The sequence below is a fragment of the Macaca nemestrina genome, chromosome 15 (assembly GCF_043159975.1).
Source record: "Macaca nemestrina isolate mMacNem1 chromosome 15, mMacNem.hap1, whole genome shotgun sequence".
Classification (NCBI taxonomy): domain Eukaryota; kingdom Metazoa; phylum Chordata; class Mammalia; order Primates; family Cercopithecidae; genus Macaca; species Macaca nemestrina.
The window spans coordinates 37,903,453-37,926,671 of NC_092139.1; the positions used below are offsets into that span (position 1 = coordinate 37,903,453).

General features: G+C 45.8%; 1 long non-coding RNA gene and 1 pseudogene across 2 annotated transcripts; one reads left to right on the forward strand and one right to left on the reverse strand.

Annotated features, from left to right (window-relative positions):
• Nucleotides 1–2,808: 2,808 nt before the first annotated feature.
• LOC105481572 (large ribosomal subunit protein P2 pseudogene) lies at nucleotides 2,809–3,196 on the reverse strand (annotated as a pseudogene).
• A 3,258-nt stretch (nucleotides 3,197–6,454) lies between these two features.
• LOC139358494 (uncharacterized) lies at nucleotides 6,455–22,860 on the forward strand. Of its 2 annotated transcripts, none has more exons than XR_011613491.1 (3): nucleotides 6,455–6,799; nucleotides 20,728–20,804; nucleotides 21,855–22,860. It is a non-coding gene; the product is annotated as an uncharacterized lncRNA (long non-coding RNA). The 2 variants fall into 2 exon arrangements; XR_011613492.1 differs by lacking the exon at nucleotides 6,455–6,799 and adding an exon at nucleotides 7,087–7,755.
• The last annotated feature ends 359 nt before the right edge of the window (nucleotides 22,861–23,219 follow it).

Below are 23,219 nucleotides of genomic sequence, written 5' to 3' on the forward strand. Positions count from 1 at the left end.
CCAAGGATATCTGCCTTTGCTCTTCATGCAGGAACTGGGGAACTAACCCTGCAGGGGTTCAGATTTCTTGGGCTACTGCAAGACAGACTTTGGTCAAAGCTCCATTAACTTACTATCTACATGGTCCCCACTGTGATCAGTGTTATTTAATCTCTGAAAGGTTTTTATCCACCCCTAGTGAACAATCATACAAATACTTTTGTAGAAGGAAGATGTTTACAAAATAAAGCATGTGGATCAAGTGTACCCAGCCTTCCTTTTATTCAAGAGGTTCTGGGACAGTGAACTTATCCAGATTAATCAATTTCACGGGGTATGCCATATTTCAGGAAAAACCTTTTGGACAATTTGTCCGCATGTCTATTTCCTTAAACTTGCCATTTTTTGTCCTTGCACAGTTATTATGTTACAATATATTCTCCACCATCAAATTTTCACACTGCCAGGATTCAATAATAAAGCTTAGCAATGCCTGTGAGGCATGAAGATTACCTTCTGAATCATCAAAGAGAGATTTTTTTTTTTTGTTTTTTTGAGATGGAGTCTCACTCTATCACCCAGGTTGGAGTGCAGTGGCCTGATCTCAGTTCACTGCAACCTCCGCTTCCTGGGTTCAAGTGATTCTCCTGCCTCAGCCTCAGGAGCAGCTGGGATTACACGCATGCAGCACTATGCCTGGCTTTTATTTTTTTATTTTTTGGATTTTTAGTGAGGATGGGGTTTCACCATATTGGTCAGGCTGGTCTCGAACTCCTGACCTCAAGTGGTCTGCCCGCCTCTGCCTCCCAAAGTGATGGGATTATAGGCATGAGTCACCGCGCCCAGCCTGAATCGTCAAAGAGAGATTTGATTAGGAACCATTGCTATATCCTAAGTCTCTTTGGTCTATAATTCTTTCTCCTTTTTACTTCAACTTTTTTTTTTTTTTTTTTTTTTTTTTGACAGGCTCTTGCTCTGTCGCCCAGTCTGGAGTGCAGTGGCGTGATCATGGCTCACTGCAGCCTCCATCTTCTGGGCTCAAGCCATCCTCCCACATCTGCCTCCTGAGTAGCTGGGACCACAGGCATGCACCACCACACCTAGCTAATTTTAAAAATTATTTGTAGAGTCAAGGTCTCACTATGTTGGCCAGGCTAGTATCTAACTTCTGGGCTCAAGCAGTCCTCCTGACTTGACATCCCAAAGTGTTAGGATTAAAGGCATGAGCCACTGCACCTGGCCTTTCTTCAACTTTTTATACTGAAACATAGCATACAGAGTGCAGGACAGTTCTCCTGGTGGCCTTGGACCAACCCAGCTCTTCCCCCTTTCTGGCTTATAGTTCTCAAAATAACTTGAATGTGCTGGGAATGCAACATCCTGTGATAAGGAGGGATTCGCTACAACTGCCTGCGCTCTGTTCCAGTCCCCATCAGAAACAGGATGTCCTGGCTGGGCTCGGTGGTTCATGCCTGTAATCCCAGCACTTTGGGAGGCCGAGGTGGATGGATGACCTGAGGTCAGGAGTTCAAGACCAGCCTGGCCAACGTGGTGAAACCCTGCCTCTACTAAAATACAAAAAATTAGCCTGGCGTGGTAGTGGACACCTGTAATCCCAGCTACTCAGGAGGCCAGGCGGGGAAATCGCTTGAACCTGGGAGGCGGAGGTTGCAGTGAGCCGAAATCGCACCACTGCACTCCAGTCTTGGCGACAGAACGAGACTCTGTCTCAAGAAAAAAAAAAAAAAAGAAAGAAACAGGATGTCCTTCAACACTTTAGTCCAGTGAATCATGTATCTCCGGGGTATAAAGCCCAGGGTGGGCTGCTTCTTGGGGGCTCTCAGCTGCAGTGCAAGTGGGGCATGCACAGTTGAGACGCCTTCTGCCCCAGGCTGCTTTCCTGAGCCTTAGGTGACCAGCTCACAATGAACCCTAGGCTTCTGTTATCCCTTGGTGCCTATCTGTAAGTAATAGATCCTCTTCAGGTAACTTGTTGCATATGTGGGTGTTTTGTCTCACTGGACTCAGATAAGTTGGTAACTAAGTGCACAGTGAACTTGTTTCACAGAGATAATTACTCAAAATATAAATGTATGATGAATTAGCAGAGTAAACAGCTTTGTACCATGAGGCAGGTAAAGAAATGAGACATGGCCAGCACTACCAAAGTCCCTTTCATGAAACGTAAGTTCCTCCCACTTTGCAAAAGGACTTGACTTCTAACACTATCATTTTTAATTGTTTGCCTATCATGAACTTTCCATATTTGGAATCTTACAGAATGTGTTCTTTGAAGCTTGGCTTCTTTCGTGAAGCATTATATTCATGAGATGCATTATGTTGTTGTGTGCGGTAGTAGCTCATGCATTTTTATATATAATACATTTTTCTTATCTGATCCTTTTTTAAATTTTAATTTTAATTAATTAATTTATTTTTTTGAGACGGAGTTTCACTCTTGTTGCCAAGGATTGCAATGGCGTGATCTTGGCTCACTGCAACCTCCGCCTCCTGGTTTCATGCGATTCTCCTGCCTCAGCCTCCCGAGTAGCAGGGATTACAGGCACCTGCCACCAGGCCCGGCTAATTTTTTTGTATTTTGAGTAGAGACGGGGCTTCCCCATGTTGGCCAGGCTGGTCTGGAGCTCCTGGTCTCAAGGGATCCACCCACCTCGGCCTCCCAAAGTGCTGGGATTACAGGTGTGAGCCACCACGACATTTGGGTTGTTTCTAGTTTGTGGCTATTATGAATAAATATTGCAATGAGCATGCTTGTCACATGGTACACATGGGAACATATATATATATATATTTTAAATGTGTAAAAAGACTTTATTTGCAGGGAAGCAGGAATTTAATCAAAGAGGCCAAATCCCATGTCATCGTCTGACTCTTCAGACTCCTTCTTCTTCTCATCTTTCTTCTCCTCTGCTGCAGCAGGCGCGGAGCCAGCAGCAGACGCTGCAGAGCCTGGGGCAGTGGAGACGGCCACAGCCCCACCGGCAGGTACACTGGCAAGCTTGCCAATACCCTGGGCAATGACATCTTCAATGTTTTTTCCATTCAGCTCACTAATAACCTTGTTGAGCCGGTCGTCATCCGCCTCGATGCCCACACTGTCCAAGATCTTCTTGATGTCCTTGACGCTGGGGGAAGAGTTACCCCCGAGGGCAGCCAGCAGGTAGGAGGCGATGTAGCGCATCGGGGCCCTGTCTGCGGCGGCGGGCGGCGGAGAGGCCTCACGCGTGCGACCTCGGTGGTGTCAGGGAGGAAAAAAAAAAACGGGAACACATTTTGATTGGTATGTGCCTGGAGGTGGAACTGATGGTTCATAAAGTCACTTCAACTTCAGGTGATAATTTGAACCAGCTTCCCAAAGTAGTGGTACCAATGGACATACCCTCCTGCAGGTATAAAACTGTCTGGACTCTGTTCTAGTCCCGTTCAGAAACAGGATGTCCTTCAATACATTAGTTCAGTGAGTCATGCGGCCCTGGGATATAAAACTTACCTGGAGTATAAGAATTGTGAAGTGGTCATCCAAGGCTCAGGAAAGCTGCCTGGGGCAAATGGAGCAGGTATGAGACTTCCAGTTGTTCCCCATCCTTTCTTGGAATGTCCCCATCCTTTCTTGTCTGATTTTAGTATCAAAGTTTTTCTGGCCTCATAACATGAATTTGGCAGTGTTCGCTCTTTTTTCAGTCTTTGAAAGAGTTTGTTTAAAATTGGTGTTCCTCCCGGGAGGCAGAGGTTGCAGTGATGTGAGATCACGCCATTGCACTCCATCTCAAATAAATAAATTTGAGCAAACTCCGTCTCAAATAAATAAATAAAATAAAATAAAATAAAATTTGCACCCTTAGATGTGTGGATGGCATTCACAAGTGAAGCCATTTAGTCTCAGAAAGTTTTTTAAGTTGCAGATTTAATTTATTTCTTTATTATAGGATTATTCATATTTTCTTTTTCTTTCTTTTTTTTTTTTTTTTTTGAGGCAGAGTTTCGCTCTTGTTGCCCGGGCTGGAGTGCAATGGCATGATCTCGGCTCACTGCAACCTCTGCCTCCCAGGTTCAAGCGATTGTCCTGCCTCAGCCTCCTGAGTAGCTGGGATTACAGGCATGTACCACTGTGCCCGGCTAATTTTGTATTTTTAGTAGAGATGGGGTTTCTCCGTGTTGGTCAGGCTGGTCTCGAACTCCTGACCTCAGGTGATCCACCCGCCTCGGCCTCCCAAAGTGCTGGGATTACAGGCGTGAGCCACCGTGCCTAGCCCATGTTATCTTTTTTAGGAGAGATTTTGTACATTGTGTTTTTAAAGGAATTTGTTTATTTCACTAGGTTTTCAAATTTATTGGCTTAACTTCATCATATCCATGTATTATTGTTTTATGTTCATGAGTGATTTCTATTTTTATTTTTTAAAAAATTAACTCTATTTTCACTATATAAAAATTTTAATGATACGGAGAAATAAAATTTTAAAAAGAAAAGTAAGCAGATGATCTGCTAAATGGCAATTAAGCTAAACTGTGGCCTAAAAATGGGCTTATCAATAAATATGACTTAAACAATTGATTCAATTTGCTTAATTCTCTTATTAAGACATAAGTGATAAATCTTTCTGCTCACTTTAGTAAAATAAAATCTAAGGTGCAATTGATGGGTTTGGATTTTATCTTTAGCCCTTTAGTGTCATCTCTTCCTTATTTAATAGTTTAAAACTGAAATTTCTTGATTTTCATATGAGTTCACGATTCTTTGAGAATCCAAAGGGAATCAAAATTTTCTTATCCAGTTCCAGCAAGAGTAAGATTGCTCTAGGGAGAATATTTCTTAGAGTAGGAGCTCCATTATTTCAGTCCATTGTCAAGGTAATCTTTTACAGGACAAATTCCCAATCTGATTAATCATCACTTTGACTTTCAGTACCTAAAAATTAGAAGAATTTTGCAGTTGCGATTTACTATATACCTGTAAAATGTGAGCTAGACCTATCTAGTCATGTCAGTGAAATTGTTTCTGCTGTCTTCTAACTATTCTATATGATAAACTGTGTTTGCTTCAGCCACAGATTTGAGTCAAACAAAATATTATGTAAATTATTCATTATAAACATAATTTGATTAACCACTTAAAATTTTAAAGTTCAATTCATAGTAAAATCCTTTTCTTTTATTTTCTTCCATCATAAGCAGTTCTTCAAATTATGTTGCTTCATGTAAATCAAAAAGTCTGTGATGCATCTTTTTTTTTTTTTTTTGAGACGGAGTCTTACTCTGTCACCCAGGCTGGAATGCAGTGCCACTGTGTTGACTCACTGCAACCTCTGTCTCCTGGGTTCAAGCAATTCTCCTGCCTCAGTCTCTTGAGTAGCTGGCATTACGGGTACCCAATACCATGCCCAGCTAATTTTTATATTTTTAGTAGAGATGGGGTTTCACCATGTTGGCCAGGCTGGTCTCGAACTCCTGACCTCAGGTGATCCACCTGCCTTGGCCTCCTAAACTGCTGGGATTACAGGCGTGAGCCGCTGTGCCTGGCCAGATGCATTTTAATTCATGTTATTTTGTTCAGTCTTCTTTAGGTCTTCATGTCAACAGATGTTTGAAACCATTATCATGTCTTTAACTTCCTTTCTCCAAGCTGAGTGCCAAATCTTTACTTTTTTATATATAACCCATTCTTTTCTTTTCTTTTTTCATCTTTTCTTTTCTTTCTTTATTTTTTTGAAATGGAGTCTCACCCTGTCCCCCAGGATGGAGCGCAGTGGCACAATCTTGGCTCACTGCAACTGCTGCCTCCCGGGTTCAAGCAATTCTCCTGCCTCAGTCTCCTGAGTAGTTGGGATTACCAGCTCCTACCACCACACCCAGCTAATTTTTGTATTTTTTAGTAGAGATGGGGTTTCACCATGTTGGCCAAGCTGGTCTCAAACTCCTGATCTCAAGTGATCCGCCTGCTTCAGCCTCCCAAAGTGCTGGGATTACAGGCTTGAGCCACCACACTTGGTCTCAACTTTTATTTTAGATTTGGGGGGTACCTGTGAAGGTTTGTTACCTGGGTATCGTAAAAGGAAAATAAATCTTGGAACTCCCAAATCATTAAGCCAAAGTGAAAAGTCAAGCTGGAAACTGCTGAGGGCAAACCTGCCTCCCATTCTCTTCCTAAGAAAGTTAGCAACTTAGATAATAAAGCTACATCCCCACAAGGAATTTCCTTGTGGACAAAGAACAGACTGATCTCAAAGTCATCCCTCTGCTCACTGAGATAAATCCTTATCTGATTGCCTCCTTTGGAAAGGCTCATCAGAAACTCAAAAGAATGCAACTGTCTCTTACCTATCTATGACCTGGAATCCCCCTCCCCAATTTGAATTGTCCCGCCTTTCTGGATGGAGCCAATGTACATCTTACATGTGTTGATTGATGTCTCATGTCTCCCTAAAATGTATAAAACCAAGCTGTGCCTTGGCTACCTTGGGCAGATGTCCTCAGAACATCCTGAGGCTGTGTCACGGGTGCGCATCCTTAACTTTGGCAAAATAAACTTCCAAAATTGACTGAGAACTATCTCAGATATTTGGGGATCACAGTATACTGTGCGATGCTGAGGTTTGGAATATGAATAATTCTGGCACACAAGTGCTGAGGTAGTGAAAATAGTACGCAATAGTTAATTTTTAAACCCTTTCTCCCCTCCCTCCCCGGACTTCTTTCTTGACTATGGACGCTTTCTCTTTTTCTCTTGTTCAAGCTCACCAGGAAATAATTGCACATTGTCTTAAAAGAAACAACTTTTGGCTTCATGATCCTCTCTTTTGTAAGTAGATTTTTAATTTTATTAACTTCTGTTCTTATCTTTATTATTTTCTGTTTTCTACTTTATTTAGGCTTAATGCACTGTTCTTTTTCTTTCTGAGGTGGGCGCTTGTTAATTTTGACTTTCTTCCTTTCTAACATGTGCCTTTAAAGCTATGAATTTTCCGTTAATCATGGCCTTGACTTCCTCCCGTAAGTTTTTTATTTTATTTTTATTTATTTATTTATTTTTGAGATGGAGTCTCGCTCTGTCGCCCAGGCTGGAGTGCAGTGATGCGACCTCGGCTCACTGCAAGCTCCGCCTCTCAGGTTCACGCCATTCTCCTGCCTCAGCCTCCCGAGTAGCTGGGACTACAGGCGCCCGCCAGGGAGCCCGGCTAATTTTTTGTATTTTTAGTAGACACGGGGTTTCACCGTGTTAGCCAGGATGGTCTCTATCTCCTGACCTCGTGATCCACCCGCCTCGGCCTCCCAAAGTGCTGGGATTACAGGCGTGAGCCACCGCGCCCGGCCGTTGCTCTTCTTTCTAGTTTTGAAGCAGCGTCGTTGTCTGGGCTAAATACCCGAGGTTCGTAGTCTCACAACAAGGAAAATTGAGTATGTGGACACCCAAGAAGTGGGTTTAGGAGTTGAGGTTTAATAGGCAAAAGAAAGAGAAAGGAGACTAGAATAGCACTCTCTCCCGCCAGAGAGAGGGGCTCCGAGTGGGACTTCGGCCCGCAGCAAAGTGCTCTGGATTTTATAGACTGGCTTGATGAGGCGCTGTCTGATTTATAGCGCCCAAAGATTGGTTGGACCAGGTTTGACGTCTACATAGTATGCGAGGAAGCTGGCGACCCCATCCTAATCTTCTATTATACAAATGGAGTCGTTACTTGGCCGGTGCCATATTGTCTTCTCCTCACCGTACACTTGAAGGAAGATGGAGCCGCCATGTTGAACATGCCTAGCCCCCAGGTAGGCCCTTTCCTATTGGCACAGCTGCACGCATTCACTCGTGCAAGCTTCTAGCTTGCCTTTTCATGTTTGCAGGTCGATTTTACAGGCTGTTATTTGTTAGAAAAGAAAATGATTGACCGGGGGCGGTGGCTCACATCTGTGATCCCAGCTCTGAGGTCAGGAGTTCGAGACTAGCCTGACCAACATGGCCAAACCCTGTCTCTATTAAAAATATAAAATTAGTGTGGCGTGGTGGCGGGCGCCTGTAATTCCAGCTACTTGGGAGGGTGAGGCAGGAGAATCGCTTGAACCCGGGAGGCAGAGGTTGCAGTGAGCCGAGATCGCACCATTGCACTCCAGCCTGGGGCAACAAGAGTGAAACTCCGTTTCAAAAAAAAAAAAAAAAAAAAAAAAAAAAAGAAATGATTTGGGGGCTGCTTTGTATTAAAAGGAAAACCTTACTGAGGACTTCCTTACCTTCACTACCTGCTAAATAATTCCTTTTTAAATTCCTGTATCAGTTTCACAGGTGTGAGGTCAGATTATAGATTTGGGACATTTCTTCTTTTCGAATGTAAGCATTTAGTGTCCTAAATTTCCCTCTCACCACTGTTTAAGCTGCGTCCCACAAATTTTGATGTGTTTTCATTTTCACTCAGTTCAATATATGTTTTGATTCCTCTTGAGACTTCTCTGTGACTCAGGGATTATTTAGAAGTGTGTTTTTTAGTTTCCTAGTTTTTGGAGATTTTCTTTTGATCTTTCTGATTGATTTCTAGTTCGATTCCACAGGGGTTGGGGAACACACTTGGCATGATTTCAATTCCTTTAAATTTGTTCAGGTTTGTTTTATGGCCCAGGATATGGTATATGATTATGAAAGGAAAATAAAAACCCAGGATCCCAATTCACGAGGCCAAAAGAAAAAAATTAAACTGAGAGCCGAATCATGCAGGAAGCTGCCTTTCATTGTGTTCCTAAGCAGACAGCTACAGATAACAGGTTAAATTATCTCCAAAGCTAGCTACTCCGTGTTCCCCTTATCTTAATGATTTACTGAGCATGAGACGAATACATAATTGACTCTTTCGCTACTTGCTCCTTTTCTCTTGCGACATGTGGATGACTGTTCCTCTTCAGCCCACTTTTCCCCTTTAAATGCTGACGCCCTTAAATTCATCTTTAGAGACAGGCACAGACCACAGACTGTTTCTGTGATTCTGAGTTTACTTCTGGGCATGTCCTTAACCTTGGCAAAATAAACTTCTACATTGAGCGAGGCCTGTCTCAGAAACTTTTTGGTTTACATGATCTTGGTACACAAGCCATAGGTGCTTGAAAAGAATAATATGTCTTCTGTTTTTGTTGGGTGGAGTGTTTTATAGATGTTGATTAGATACTGTTGACTGATGGTGGTGTTGAATTCTTCTGTATCCTTGCTGATGTTCAGTTTAGTTCTATCAATTGTTGAGAGAATAGTGTTGAAGTTTCCAGCTGTAATTGTGTATTTGTTTATTTTTGTCTTTCAGTTCTGTTTCTTATATTAATAAACTTTATTTTTAGAATAGTTTTAGACTTAAAGAGGCAAGAAGATAGTCTGCCATCCCCCCAATTTCCCTTATTATGAACATTTTACCTTAGTATGATACATTTATCATAATTAATGAACCCATATTGATACCTTATTAACTAAACTCCATCATTTATGCAGCTTTCCTTATATTTTCCCTAATGTCCCTTTTCTCTTCTAGAATACCACATTATATTTAGTTGTCGAGTCTCCTTAGGTTCTGTGGTATAATAGGAAATATACACAGTATTTTGTCTTTGTCCCTGGTTCCTGTCACAGAGCTCCTAAAACCCTTGGAATTTTCTGAATGATTGCAGTGTCCTGTGTTATTCATAATGAGCCCCTTTTGATCATACCTGAGTTAATGCTAATGAGGTGATTTAGGGCTGGTCCCCTAGATAACCTCAGAGTGGGGACAGTCACCAGAAAGACCAAGTAATTAGAGGATTAGAGGGTTGGAATTTTTATCCCCACCCACCAATTTTTGGGAAGCAGGGTGGCTCTGTTACAACTCTTGGGTTGGGCATGGTGGCTCACATCTGTAATTCCAGCACTTTGGCAGGCTCAGGTTGGAGGACTGCTTGAATCCAGGAGTTTGAGACCAGCCTGGGCAATATAGCAAGACCCCCATGTCTACAAAAAGCAGAAAAAATTAGCTGGGTTTAGTGGTGTGTGCCTGTAGTCCCGGCTACCCAGGAGGCTGAAGCTGAGGTAGGAGGATCACCTGAGCCTAGGTGGTCGAGGATGCAGTGAGCCATGTTTGTGCCATTATACTCCAGCCTGGGTGACGGAGTTAGACCCTGGTCTCAAAACAAAAACCAAAATACCCCCTCTTGAACAACAAGCTCTGATGAGCTTCTGGGTTGCTAAACATGTGGAGGTGCTGGGAGGGTGGCACACCCAGAGGAGGCATGGAAGCTCCACGTCCACCCACACCTTGCCCTGTCCATCCATCTCTTTATCTGGCTGTTCATCTGTATCCTTTATAATAAACTGGTAAACTTAAGTAAAGTGTTTCCCTGAGTCTTGTGTGCCATTTTAAGAAATTATTGAGGCCGGATGCGGTGGCTCGCATCTGTAATCCCAGCACTTTGGGAGGCCGAAGTGGGTGGATCACCTGAGGTCAGGAGTTCAAGACCAGCCTGGTCAACATGGTGAAACTCTGTCTCTACTAAAAATACAAAAATTAGCTGGGTGTGGTGGCACACGCCTGTAGTCTCAGCTACTCTGAAGGCTGAGTCAGGAGAATTGCTTGAACCTGGGAGGCAGAGTTTGCAGTGAGCCGAGATTATACCACTGCATTCTCGCCTGGGCGACAGAGTGAGATTCCATCTCAAAAAAAAAAAAAAAAGTATTGAACCTGAGGTGCTAGGTCATGGGAACCCTGATTTATAGCTGATCAGTCAGCTATAAGTTGTTTCTACAACGGGTCTCTACCTGGGACTTGTGATTGGCGTCTGAAGTGGAGGCATCTTGCGGGACTGAGCCCTTGACCTGTGGGATCTGACACCATCTCAGCCGGGTAGTGCCAGAGTGGAACTGAATTACAGACACCAGTTGGTGTCTGCTGAAGAATTGCTTGATGTGGAGGGAAGCCCACCACATCTGATCACAGAAGTGTTCTGTGTTGAATGTGAGTAGAGAGAAAAAACAGTTTTTGTTTCTCTTGGCTATGACGTTTTCTTAGGCTTTCCTTGTTTTTGATGACCTTGAAATTTTTGAGGAGTAGTAGTCAGGTATACTATAGGATCTCCCTCTATTGGATTTTTTTTCTAATTTTTTTTTTTTTTTTTTTTTTTTTGAGACGGAGTTTCACTCTTGTTGCCCAGGCTGGAGTGCAATGGCGTGATCTCGGCTCCTTGCAACCTCTGCCTCCCAGGTTCAAGCCTCCCAGGTTCAAGCCTCCCAAATAGCTGGGATTACAGGCATGCACCACCACGCCCGGCTAATTTTGTATTTTTAGTAGAGATGAGGTTTCACCACGTTGGCCAAGCTGTTCTTGAACTCCTGACGTCAGGTGATCCACTCACCTTGGCCTCCCAAAGTACTGGGATTACAGGTGTGAGCCACTGTGCCCCACCTTTTCTATGTTTTTCTCACAATTAGGCTTGGGTAATGAGGTTTTTTGGAAGGAGGTAAAGTACCATTTTCATCTTATATCAAGGGTATATACTATTGATGTGATTCATGACTGTTGATGTTGAACTTGATCAACTGGCTAAAGTAGTGCTTATCAGGTTTCTCCCCTGTAAAGTTATTCTTTTTTCCTTCCTTTCCATACTATACTCAGTGGATAGTTATATACTTATATGAAGTATGGTCACACAACGAACCTCTGTCTCTCAGGTTCAAGCAATTCTCCTGCTTCAGCCTCCTGAGTAGCTGGGATTACAGGTGTGTGCCGCCACACCTGGCTAATTTTTGTATTTTTAGTAGAGATAAGGTTTTGCCATGTTGGCCAGGTTGGTCTCAAACTGCTGACCTCAAGTGATCCGTCTGCCTTGTCCTCTCAAAGTGCTGGGATTACAGGCGTGAGCTACCATGCCTGGCCTTAAAGTTTCTTTTCTTCCCCTGAGGAATGTTTTTAAGCCTATTTGCATCAGTAAATATTAATTTTTTAAAACTTGCATTTTCCAGCAATTATACTGTTGCCTTTCATTTAATAAATATTTTTTGTACCCCTATTATAGATGTGAACTCCTCAGGGATATGACACAACCTGCAATCAGTGTGAGCCACATAAGACACATGGTGACACTCTCCAATTACCCTGGGAAGAGGTTTACCTATTTACATGCCCACGGCTAGGGTATGAGAGCACTGGCATCTGTACAACTTGGCCATTCCTCAGTGTAATAAAAAAAACGTTGTTTTGGCCAGGTGTGATGGCTCACACCTGTAATCCAAGCACTTTGGGAGGCCAAGGCAGGCGGATAACGAGGTCAGGAGTTCGAGACCAGCCTGACCAACATGGTGAAACCCCATCTTTACTAAAAACACAAAAATTAGCTGAGTGTGGTGGTGCACACCTGTAGTCCCAGCTACTCAGGAGGCTGAGGCAGGAGAATCACTTGAACCTGGGAAGCGGAGGTTGCAGTGAGCCGAGATCATGCCACTGAACTCCAGCCTGGGTGACAGAGTGAGACTCCTTTAAAAAAAAAAAAAAAAGAAAGAAAATTGTTGTTTTTGGCTGGGCATGGTGGCTCACACCTGTAATCCCAGCACTTTGGGAGGCCAAGGCAGGTGGATCACCTGACGTTGGGAGATCGAGACCAACCTGGCCAACAAAGTGAAACATTGTCACTACTAAAAATACAACAAAATAGCTGGATGTGGTGGCATGCGCCTGTAGTCCCAGCTACTCGGGAGGCTGAGGAAGGAGAATCGCTTGAACCCGGGAGATGGAGGTTGCAGTGAGCCAAGATCGTGCCTCTGCATTCCAGCCTGGGCAACAGAACGAGACTCCATGTCAAAAAACAAAAAAACAAACAAACAAACAAACAAACAAAAAAGAGGTTTAGAGACTCAGAAATGTGATGTCCAGACTGCCTGCCAGTAGTGTATCCACCCTCAGAATGTGAATCCCACCCTCCCAGTTATACCTTGCTTGTCTACATGGGGAAGTTATCCCAGATATTATAGCAACTGTCCCTGCCTGTGGTCCACCTTAATTTAGGAACCCTTGCTTGCTGAAAGGAGGCCAACACTCATCAGTTGTAGACTCCAGGTCCCTTAGGATATTCCTGGGCTGGTCATGAGTTGCACCCTGAGATCTCCTGGTTGGTGGCTAGAGAAGGGTAGAAGGCAATTCTGCCAGAAGAGCCAGTCCTCTTGCGATATATTGGAAAATTTTTAGCAAATATTCAGTCACTTTCCTCTCCTTGGAGCAGAGTATATTTTCCTGCCCCATTGGCTTTGGGCTTGGCCATATGACTTGCTTTGGCCAGTGAAATGTAGATAGATATGATGTGTTAGGAACAGAAGCTTTAAAGCTTCACGTATTTGTTATTAGTCATGGGAAGAATGTGCCCCAGACAGTGGATGGTTCAAGGAGAATACAGAGAAAAGGGGAATGGATTTGAGCCATAAAAGCCTAGAACCAAACCTAGAATTTGCAGACAGACACCTAAGCAAGAAAAATAAATGCTTGCTATTGTAACCTGTGAATTAAGGGGTGACTTGTTTTGTAGCATTACTGTGGCTATAGCTGACTAATACACCTTTCTTTGGGGGAGTCATCCAGGCCAAGAGGGAGCTTTCTGGGCACTGGTGATGGAGTGAGCAATGGATCCACAGAATGGGAACCTACCCTTATTGTGACTCAGGTCCAGCAAAGGGGCCTGGCAGGAGTAGGTCAAGGGCTTCAGGGCCCTGGGGAGGATGCATTTCATGACTTGATTCTAGCCCAAGGGGCTGTAGGGAATAGAAGCCAGCGGGCATTCTTTTAGTTCTAATCTATGAGATTGAGGAAAGATCTTCTGTCCCCACTGCCCAATTCTTGGCTGATGAGGAAGAACTTTATTCTAAATATTCAGAGCTAGCTGGGCGCGGTAGCACGCACCTGTAGCCTCAGCTACTCAGTAGGCTGAAACAAGAGGATTGCTTGAACTCAGGAGTCCAGCCTGGCAACATAGTGAGACATGGTCTCTAAAAAGTAGATAAATAAAAAAATTAAAAATAATTCAAAGCTGCTGGCTACTTCTCTTCCATCAGATTAAGACCTGAAAAGCTATGGTGTCTTACCCTGCTCTCAAGATCCCTTTTGATTCCCAACCCACAAACTGGTACAGTCCAGTGGGCATGAAATCTTCACTGGATGTAGAAAGTTCCTGAAAGGGGCTGAGCTTGGTGGCTCACATCTGCAATCCCAGCACTTTGGGAGGCTGAGTTGAGAGGATCACTTGAGGCTAGGAGTTCAAGACCAGCCTGGGGAACATAGTAAGGCCCTGTCTCTACAAAAATTTAAAAATGAGCAGGGCATGGTGGCATGCACCTGTAGTCCCAGCTACTGGGGAGCCTGAGGTGGGAGAATCACTTGAGCCCAGGAGTTCAAGGCTGCTGTGAGCTATGATCTCACCACTGCACTCTAGCTTGGGCAACAGAGCAAGACCGTCTCCCACAAACAAATAAACAACAAAAAAGAAAGTTCCTGAAGGGGATCAGGAGAATGGAGGATCATAACTCTGTCCTCAGCTACTCAGAAAGTAATGTGTGGGCAACAGGACAGTGGCCGGAGGTTTGATGATTAGACGGACTCTTCTTGGAGTTAAGGGTGGGTTATATGCAGTGGAGAGGGCTGAGCCTTTTCCTTCCCCAGGGGTGACTTTGATGCACAGGGTAACACTCTGGCAAGGGCTCTGAGTCTTTTAATTCAGCTTCCTCAGCTCTGGAGTCCTAACTGTTTGCTGATGGCTGGCTGATATCCTCATTTTTTTAGATCTGTTTTGAATTTTTATCCTCTTTTTAGCTCTTTATTGGTATTTTAAGGGGAGGGGTCTTATAAAGGACTTAAATACCAAGATGAGTTAGTAGTATCTGTCTTTGATTAAAAAAAAAAAATTGACTAGGTGTGGTGGCTCACGCCTGTAATCCTAGCACTTTGGGAGGCTGAGGCGGGTGGATCATCTGAGGTTAGGAGTTCAAGACCAGCCTGACCAACATGTAGAAACCCCGTTCCTACTAAAAATACAAAAAAAATTAGCCACGCTTGGTGGCAGGCGCCTGTAATCCCAGCTACTCGGGAGGCTAAGGCAGGAGAATCACTTGAACCTGGGAGGCAGAGGTTGTGGTGAGCCGAGATCATGCCATTGCACTCCAGCCTGGGCAACAAGAGCGAAACTCCGTCTCAAAAAAAAAAAAAAAATATTTCCTGAGGGCTCCTAATAAGGCAGGCAGTTCTAGAGGGTAGCTTGGGAAGGGTGTGCTAAGCATGGGTTGAGCACATGGGAATGCTAGCTTAGCTCCAAAATCTTCGTCTCCAGAATCTCTCTGCCTGCTCTCTTCACTCCCACCCCAATTCCTCTGGCAAAGCCACCATCATCTCTTGCCTGGACGGTTGCAGTTGCCACAGTAACTGGCATCCTTGCTAATTTTTGACTATGCCAGTTACCCTCTTACGGCAGGACTTTTGCACTTGCTGTCTCCTCTGCCTTAGATGCTCTCCTCGGGGATTTGCATGGCTCACTCTTCACACATCACCTAGCTGAGAACTTCCCTGAGTGTTGGATCTAAAAGCACAATTTCCCCATCCCCAACATTTCCTGTTATATTTGCTTATCACCTTCTAACCTACCATGTATGTTGTTTATTACCTATCACCCTGTCCTAGAACAAGAACTCCATGGTGGCAGGTTTCTTTTCTTTTGCACACTGATGTATCCCCATCTACTGCATATATAGTAGGTATGTAGTAAATACTACCAAATGCATGCATTTGATGACCTCACCTGGCCATTCGTTGATGGTTGGAGAGTACTGGCTGGTTGAAGGGTGTCAGAGGGCCCCTGTGCCCCACCTGTGAAGGTGCAGTTCATAGCTGGAGTCAGGGGGACACCGACTACCTAACCTGTATGAAGCCCATGCATTCGGCATTCGTAGGCTTGTCCACTAGGGTGACTGTAAGATGCCCCCTAAGAGCTTGGAAAGAAAAGTTCTTAAGAGTGTCTTCTGTGAGTTCTACTCTGAAATGGACCCACAATGGAGGAGATTAGAGACAAGCAATGTGAACTTAAAGGCACAGAGCAAAATGAAAGGCTATGAATGAAGTGTGAGTCAGACGGGAGGATGGAGAGGGATGTATTGGAAACAGAGGCAGGATGCACCAGGAGGTGGAACCCTGGCCCAGGGACCAAGTCCTGTGCTTGGTGCACTAAATAAATAACCTTTCCCTAACTCCTCAGCTTTGCCTGTGAGCTCACGAAGCAGCTTTCAGACCACAGACTGGCTTCCCATCAAGCTCATTTATTGTCATAAATACATTGGCTTGTTGATGGTTAAGTTATATATCCCACTAAAAATTAGCACATTGGCCGTGGGCTTACAAACTTTATTTCCTAGTGAGTTAGGAAGTCCATGTCAGCTTATATGAGACTGGTCACCAGATCTGCTTTCTGGACCTGTAATACTGAAGAATAGATAAATGACTGGCTGGGGGAAAGTTCACTGAGCAAGTAATACTGCACAGAGTCTTTTGGGATGCAGCTAGCCAGGGATTTCCTAGTGTCCCCCTTTCCTTTTCACAGCTGTCTTTCAAAATCCTAAACATTTGACCAGGGCTGTGGCTCATGCCTGTAATGCCAGCACTTTGGGAGGATGAGGCAGGTAGATCACCTGAGGTCAGGAGTTCGAGACCAGCCTGGCCAACATGGTGAAACCCTGTCTCCATTAAAAATACAAAATTAGCCAGGTATAGTCCCAGCTACTTGGGAGGCTGAGGCAGGAGGATTGCCTGAACCCTAGAGGGGGAGGTTGCAGTGAGCCAAGATTGGGCCACTGCTCTCCAGTCTGGGAGACAAAGCGAGACTCCATCTCAAAAAAAGAAAAGCAAAAACTCAAACCCCAAAACCTAAACATTTGGTCAGTCTGGGAAGATATCCTTGAGGCAGATGGCTTCTGGGATAACTTGTTTTTGCTAGGTTCTTGGTGAGAGGGGGACCTCTTAGCTTATGTTGCTTGCAAATTAGATAACTGGATACAGGCTTGAAATGTGTGATGGCATGTGTAGCAGACACCAGGAATGCCTACCTGAAATCTATTCTCTGTTTCTTCTTGCTGTCAGAATCCTGATTTTGGCAATGATCCTCAATCATCCTAAAGCGAGGGTTGACAAACTTTTTCTGTAAAGGGCAAGAGAATAAAATTTAGGCTCTGTGAGCCAAGAGGCAAACTTGAGAATATTATGTAGTAATGTTCATATAATTTTCATGTGTCATGAAATATTATTCTTTTGACTTTCCCCTCCAATCATTTAAAAATGTAAAATTCAGGCCAGGTGCAGTGGCTCACGCCTGTAATCCCAGCACTTTGGGAGGCCGAGGTGAGTGGATCACGAGGTCAGCAGATCGAGACCAGCCTGCACTTCAGCCTGGGTGACAGAGCAAGACTCCCTCACAAAACAAAACAAAACAAAACAAAAAATGTAAAACTCATTCTTAGTTTGTAGTGGGATGAGTTTGGCCTGCAACATTTTTGCACCCCTGCTCTAAGCCAACCACACCATCCTGTTCCTCACTTTACCAGTCTCCTGGGGAGAGTGGTCATGCCACCCAGTTCTGGCTCGTAAGACCCTGGGTGGAGGTATGCAGAGAGATGGTTTCAGGTGAGCTTTTGCTATCTTGATAAAAGAAGGTGGATGCAACAGCCCAGATCCTTCTCCTCTCTCTGCCTTGAACAAGAACATGAGGATCACAATGGGGCAACGAAAAGGTCAGAAGCCAACACACCACAGAATAAGAAGCAGTTAGGAAGAATTTGGGTCCGGCCAGGTGCGGTGACTCATGCTTGTAATCCCAGCACTTTGGGAGGCCGAGGTGGGTGGATCACTTGAGGTCAGAAGTTCGAGACCAGCCTGGCCAACATGGTGAAACCCTGTCTCTACTAAAAATACAAAATTGGCTTGGAGCGGTGGCTCACGCCTATAATCCCAGCACTTTGGGAGGCTGAGGAGGGCAGATCACAAGGTCAGGAGATCGAGACCATCCTGGCTAATATGGTGAAACCCCGTCTCTACTAAAAATACAAAAAATTAGCCGGGCATGGCAGTGGGCGCCTGTAGTCCCAGCTACTTGGGAGGCTGAGGCAGGAGAATGGCATGAACCTGGGAGGCGGAGCTGGCAGTGAGCTGAGATCGCGCCACTGCACTCCAGCCTGGGTGACAGAGCAAGACTCTGTCTCAAAAAAAAAAAAAAAAAAAAAAAAATTAGCCAGGCGTGGTGGTTCATGTCTGTAATCCCAGCTACTTGAAAGGCTGAGGCAAGAGAATCGCTTGAATTTGGGAGGCAGAGGTTGCAGTGAGCCGAGATGGCGCCACTGCACTCTAGCCTGGGTAACAGAGCAAGACTCTGTCTCAAAAAAAAAAAAGAAAGAGCTTTAGTTCTTGACTGGCAATGCCAGCAACCACCTGTCCTATAACTTGTCAAGTGAGAAAAATAATGCCCCAGGTTTATGCAGCTATTGATCCACTTCCTTATTGCCTGCAGCTGTGCTCTTAGCTGATCCGGTGTGCTAGGGATGTCATCATTATCTGCCCCATCCCCACCCTCAGATGCTGGTGCCCAGACAGCTGTGTTTTGCCTCACATGATCCATCTCACTCCCATGTGCCCGCCCTCACTGTTCAGACCTGACCCAAAGTTAGCCAATCCATAGGTTGGCCAGTGACCAATGACGTTTGTGGCTTGGCTCAGTGGATGAATGGGACCAAGCTGACTCCCTCTCTCAGGAAAAGGAACGGAGATTTCTTTTTTGGGTTCTGGCAGGGCAGAAGGAGGTGGACCAAAACAAAATGGTGGAGTCACGTAAATGGTGAATCCTGGAAGAAACATCCCTAAATGTCATGGCTGAGGTGTCTGCAAATGCTTCTGATGCATCCTTACCTCCAACTCCTGGCTCTGAAAGTTCAGCCTGTTGTGGCCCTAGCTCCTGGATTTCTTCTTGGTTCCAAGCATATCCCGCAAGTTCCACTTAGTTCCTCCCCAGACCGCAGCAATTTTAGAATATAGGCTGGCGTCCTGCTCAGCATTCCCTTTGTTTCACTGCTTCCCGAAAGGGCTGGGGACTGGGGAAGGGAAGAAAGTCCTGGCCAGACCCTTGACAGCAGTGCCATGCCCTCTTGCCCAAAGGCCCCAGCACCACTTGGGCCCAGTGAGTACGGGTCCACTGGGCTCCCCAGAGAGCCATTCCGAGCAGAGAGGCTGCGGGACCAGTTTACCCTTTACAAGCATCTGGTTTTATGCTTTCCTGAAGCCACAAAAAAAAAAAAAAAAAAAAAAAGGAAAATTTTTTCCAAGTGGATGGTGAACATGCAACCCCTGTGGGTGTAGTAGGATGGGAATAGAAACAGGATCAGGAGGTCTCTGAGGAGTTAAAGCTCTGACAGGGCACTGAGGGAGGGTGACTGAGGTCCCAAAACTTTCTCCAGGACCTGTCAGCACCCATTGGAGGAGGGACTAAGGGTCTGGCTTGCAGCATGACAGTGAGGAGTCTTTGGGGGCAGGGTGGGGCTCCAGATGGGAGGGTTAGGTGACCTGGAGGGCGCGTAGAGCCCATGTTCCTGCCAAAGTCCAGGGCGCAGCTGGTTCCTTGCAGCCTCTAGCCCCCAGAGGACTGGTGGGACCAGTGGGGGTGAGGGCCTTGCAAGGTTGGTGATGGTGAGCCAGCCGCCAAACAGGCAACAGGGCAGTGTCCCAGAGAAGGGTCAGTGGGCCACCTCCCCAGATCCAGTATTTAGTAAACACTTCAGCCCAACCCCAAGTAGCCCTGGGGACAGAGCCCTGTCCCCTGTGGTGGATGCAGGTGCAGATTCTATCGCAACCCAGGATGACTGGGTGTGAGCTATGAGGGAGGCTGCAAGAAGTGCAGGGCTTGGCAGGGGATCTGTGTATGGCAGGAGGAAGATGAAGACTCTGGAAAATGGGGAGTGGAAAGGGCCAGCAGGGTCAGGGGCATCATCATGCCCAAAGACAGTAGAGGAGATAGGAGATACTACAGTAGGCGAGTGGCCTTGGGGCTTGTATTTGGGGTGTCTGGGGGTCACCCAGGGGAAGGACGAGCACTAACATCTGGAGCTAGCGACAGCCTCTTGGGAGTCATTTCTGTACAAGTGGTCATTGAGATGACATGGAGTGGATGAAATTGTGTGAAGAGTTGAGAAAAAGAGGAATAAAACCCCGGGGAGCATTTAAGAGTGGAGAGAGAAGCCTGTGGAGGAGGCAGAGAGAGAGTAGGGTCAGCAGGTCAGAAGAGATCCCAGAGGCATGGCTCAGAGGCAGGGAGGGAACATTCCAGGAATCAGGGGGTGGCCACCAGTGTGGACTGCAGCAGAGAAGGAGGGGAGGAGACCAGGGAAATGGAAGGTCCCAGGTGACTTGCAAAAGCAGCCCTGGGGATGCTGGGGACAGAGGTCCCGGGAAGAGTGTGGGAAGAAAGCAAGGTGGGCAGTGACAGCCCAGCTGGAGAGGGAGGGCAGACTGGAGCTGGGGTCCTTGAGTGGGAAGCAGGAATGAGGCTCTTTAAGGATGGAGGTGGGCACTTGGGTGAATGCTAGTGTCCTTGGAGGCTTGCTTCTGTCCCTGTCACATCTCACAAGACCATCCCTTTCTCATTCACAAACTCCCTCAGGCCTCACCCCATCCCTTGAAGATCATGTAAAGAAATTCCTACTGGCTGGAGACAATGGCCCCATTTTTTTTTTTTTTTCCACAGGCGTCTCAGGGACAGTCTTTCTAATCAGATGTGTGGGCCCGGCTGGGGATCTGAGCTACCTGAGGACCCAGCAAATGGTACAGTGAATGCACTTCTTTCAGATGGTCCCCAAATCACTAGCAAGAGGCTGCCTCCTCCAGAAGGGCTGTTGTTATTTTTTCCCATCCTCTTGGCCACCCTATGACCCTTTGCCATGTCCCAGAACCAAATTCAGCAGCACAGTGCTTTACTTATGATTAGAACAAGGTACCTGGATGCCCTTGCTGTGGTATGGTCTCTCTGGGGGCTCTGAAGCCCTCCTGCACCTCCTGTAGGCTCACAGCCTGGTGCAGGGATACAGGAGGAGGTAGCTGTATCTGGGGCCCCTGTATCCCAGAGACAGGCTGAGGTTCAAACATCAGACATATTTTCCAGATTGCTTACCATGCCTAGAGCAAGTACAGGGCAAGCTGCTGGCCTTCCTGCCTCCACTCCCACTCGGTTAACTGGGGCAGGGAGGCCCACAAATCCTCCTGATGAAGGTTCCATTCCCACCCTCCCCTTTTGCCCCACTGTTGACTTTCTGTGGGATTAGCTGCCCTGGCATGTGGGACTGTCAGAGGTGCTGGAACCAAAGTTACTCCATCTTAAATAGGGGCTGGGTAAAATAAGGCTGAGACCTACTGGGCTGCATTCCCAGGAGGTTAGGCATTCTTAGTCACAGGAAGAGACAGGAGATAGACACAAAATACAAGTCATAAAGACCTTGCTGATAAAACAGGTTGCAGGAAAGAATCCGACCAAAACTCACCAAAACCACGATGGCAAAGAAAGTGACCTCTGATTGTCCTCACTGCTCATTACATGCTAATTATAATGTATTAGCTGGCTAAAATACGCTCCCACCAGCACCACGAGAGTTTATAAATGCCATGGCAATGCAAGGAAGTTACCCTATACGGTCTGTAAAGGGAAGGAACCACCAGTTCTGGGAATTACCCACCCCTTTCCTGGAAAACTCATGAATAGTCCACCACTTGTTCAGCATATAATCAAGAAGTAAAAAAAAGTGTGAGCCGCTGAGCAGCCCATGCTGCTGCTCTGCCTATGGAGTAGCCACTTTTATTCCTTTTTTCTTTTTTTTTGAGATGGAGTTGACCAGGTTGGAATGCAATGGTATGATCTTGGCTCACTGCAACCTCTGCCTCCCGCGTTCAAGCGATTTTTCTGCCTCAGTCTTCTGTGTAGCTGGGATTACAGGTGCCTGCCACCACACCTGGCTAATTTTTTGTATTTTTAGTAGAGACAGGGTTTCATTCACCATGTTGGCCAGGCTGGTCTCGAACTCCTGACCTCAGGTGATTCACCCGCCTCGGCCTCTCAAAGTGCTGGGATTACAGGTATAAGCCACCGTGCTCAGCCTATTCCTTTACTTTCTTAATAAACTTGCCTTCACTTTACTCTATGGACTTGCCCTGAATTCTTTCTTGTGCAAGACCCAAAAACCCTCTCTTAGGGTCTCGATAGGGACCGCTTTCTGGTAACATGACCAACTTTCACTCTGCTTGGAGACCCTCTGCAAACCCAAGGCTGCTGTTGAAAGAGGTCTTGCTCTTCCCTGTCCCAGAGGCCAATGTTCAATTCTTTGACACTGCAGTCTGCCCCCTTACTCACCACTGATTTGACAGATGGCCCCTACCTCTGCCAGAAGACAGTGAGGCTGTCTCCTGGTGTCCCCAGCTTTGGGGCAGCCAATGTGCTGCAAAGTGGAGCCCTCTTTGGAGTATGCAACATTCTGTCAGCACCCAACATGCTCCCAGCCATAAACTTCCCTTCCTGTGCCTCCAGGGAGGCCAGGCCTGAAAGCCCAGAACCTGCTGTAGACTCACGGTGTGAAATGTTTGCTTCCAGGCCGTAATACTGGCTGCCTTTTTAACTCTGTAAAACTTGGGTGAGATGCCTGAAATTGTGGGTGACCTTTCAGATAGACTACCTGCCTGGTAAAGAATGGAAACTTTGGGCTCAAAATATTGGTCTATGTGGCCGCAGCAGCTGGGTCATCCAGTTCAGAGCACCCCAGACAGCCCAGTGTATTGTCTAACCCACTGTTCTCCCAAGGGTCCAGTGGGCCACAGCCATCACCTCCATGCTGGTTGGATGTATGTGGTTGATACTATCCAGCTGAAGACTGAAATGCCTGCAATCTCATGGGAATGTGACAAGTAGGAATATGACATTTTACTCAAAGCTAACAAGCATGATTCCTAGGTATGGGTTCTTTTGCTAGCCATGTACAGCTATCTACTCGGGCTTGTATATCTTTTCATGTAAAGTTATATATATTTCACCCATTTACCTGATGGCCACCTTCCTCACTGAGGCCCTCAGAGCATCACATAAGCATCTGGGGAGACTGACAAAAGGACAATCTGTGCTTAGGATTACTATTTGGTTCACAAGACTGATCATGTGAGTTTTAAAACCTAACAACCCGAACAACCCGCCCCCCCCAG